The sequence below is a fragment of the Asterias rubens genome, chromosome 5 (assembly GCF_902459465.1).
Source record: "Asterias rubens chromosome 5, eAstRub1.3, whole genome shotgun sequence".
NCBI lineage: Eukaryota > Metazoa > Echinodermata > Asteroidea > Forcipulatida > Asteriidae > Asterias > Asterias rubens.
Window position 1 is genome coordinate 2506826 of NC_047066.1, and position 2704 is coordinate 2509529.

Sequence of the window (2704 nt, forward strand, 5' to 3'; positions counted from 1 at the left end):
GTCTCGAAATCAAAATCTTGGAAAATTACTTCCTTCTCGAAAACTACGTTCCTGCAGAGGGAGCCGTTTCTCACAATGTTTCATACTATCAAGCTCTCCATTGCTTGTTACAAAGTAAGTTTGTATGCTATAAATTATTTTGAGTAATTACCAAAAGTGTATATATAATAGTGCCTTTAAAGTGTTCTTTTTCATTTCACATCTTAAACGTACATTGATCTTTCTGGACACATCTTCATGTCAACATCAGGTCACTCGTACTGTTTCCCTTTTCAGTATTCCTTTTGATTTTTAAAAAACATATCAGTAAAAAGTTCTTTCAGTATGAACTTTATACCTCAATCATAATCAGAAAAGCTTTCACACTAAAAATCTAACAAAATTAATGTGTTTTTTATTTCCAGCTGAAGAGCGGAGCATACTGATCGAAACTTTGAGTTGTCAACCACTTCTTTTCAGAAAACTCAGTACTCAAAAGAGATTACACATGGTGTTAATGCAAACCTCACCTAATTACACTTTCACAATGCTAAGTCTCAAATCCTGACGTTTTAATCCTTTTGCAAAATGCTTTCGAGTTTGCGATTCTAAACCTACCAGGACATTGCCCCCCTACTCTACATTCTCGTGTGTATAATACCCACATCCCAAATGCATCCAGACAGCTCCATCACATTACGGTTAAACTGAATTAAAATACTCCCCACAAACAAAACAGCTTCACTTTCATGTTTGTGTGAAATAAAATAGTAATGTACGGTGCAGAAAAGACCAATCGTAGCGTGGTTAACGCGCGGCGTTGTGGGCACCTGCGCCTCGCATCACGGCATGCTGACGAGAGATTGAGAGGGGTTTTTAAAAGTTGCTGAAAAAGCAATTGATTTTTGAGTTGTTTTCTCAAGTGGATTTTGTTTTCTTCGATCAGTGGTGTTTATTTCATTTACTATGCTTGCTAGCGTGCTGACTTTCGGATGCTGAGCCAACACAACCCAAATGAGTTATTGAACAATATACATAGCAAAACATGAGCGATCTAGTTCACCAGACCCGAGCTGTTAAGTGTGTGGGTTCGAATCCAAGACATGACACCTGTGCCCTTGCGCTAGCACTTCAAACCATGAAACCCGCGCCTCCTTACGGACTGTAAAGGTGGTACCACGTTTCAGCCCCAGTGGCTGGTGGCAATGTGTCCTTGTTGGTAGTTGATTTTGGGTCGATACCACAGATCATCATGGTGTAACATCCAGTTTGAAATGGCCGTCTGGCCTTCTGGTGTTAGGCGATCTCTCACTAACACAATTTTTGTAAAAGATCTATGTTTACATTTCGGTGTACACGCCAAGGTTTGATGAAAGGTAGAAAGTGCGTTGTTTTTGACCTCCAGTCAACCAAATTAGCACAATACGGCTAATACTTTAAGGTTGATTGTGATTTTACAAATCCTCTTTAAGGAACTACGGGTTTAACCATGGTTTAACATACGTGGGACGTGTCCTTGAAGGGGCAGTAAGTCAATCTTAATCCTGCCAAACAAAGCTTTCTTTTGTTGGTGTGTTACGCTTGAGTGAACTGATCTATGATTGAGTTAACTTTCCGGGAAGGATAAACATTATATGAAACACGGAAATGGGAGATTGTGTTTTGTAATGGTCAATTGTAGATGTTTTATTCAAATAATGTTTATCAAGACTTTCCAAAGTTCCTGGAAAGTATTTATCCCCAAGCCAAACCACACCAAGAAATCTGGACACAGATGTCGTGTAAACAGAATAAACCCAGTTTATAACACTTATTTCATAGCCAAGAGTTTACCTGGTGTTCCTGGCAGTGGGTGCTGCTTGCGCAGCAGCAGCTAGTAAACCCATGTAAGGTGCTATCATAAATTAGTCCCATAAATTCAAAATAGTTCAAAAACCTGCCATGCTGTGTTTGTTCACGCACCTTGTTCATAGTGTGTCTGCTATAAAACCTTAATGTAATGTTTTTAAAATTATTTTGCAGACTATGCCCAACTACGGAGAAAAAAATGGATTCATATTGCTGTGTTTTTATATCTTTTAATATAACTTTATGAATTTTTTTTTATAGTTTGCTGTTGCAAACTGCTTACAAACCAAATCGCAAAAAGTTTTGCCTGACGTTTCGACCATAGCAGAGTCTTTCTCAAAGGCTGAAAATATCCCTTTTTAATATACAAACAAGATAAATGGTCTGACTGAATAGTATGTCGATGACTGAGAATCAGTCAGTTTCACGCGGTTTATTCTATATTTTCGCTGATGCCAGCATTCATGTCTAGCCGGAATTTTTTTTATCAGAACTTGTCAATAAACTACAATGGGAGTATTACAAGTCTAATCACATCATTATTCAAAACCTAGTTCCCGTTATTTGCTCTTGTCGTATGCTTTGACCTTCGCTGCATGGATCACTTTTGTCCATCGACACGCGAGTGGGCGTGGCTTCACTTCCAACTACACGCATTGTGAGTGGATGATCGTCATGACGTCAGATCATGTTGCCTCTCTTGATTGGTCAATTCTTTTCCACTGACTGGGTGGGTTTTGCATATCAAGCGAGAGACCGTATACGTCGTACTGTGTGTGGTGTGTGGTGCACATGTACATGTACATGTTTAATGGTATGAAACCAATACTAGTGGGAAATTAACAATGAGCGTGTTCAATTCCTGCGATATCATCAG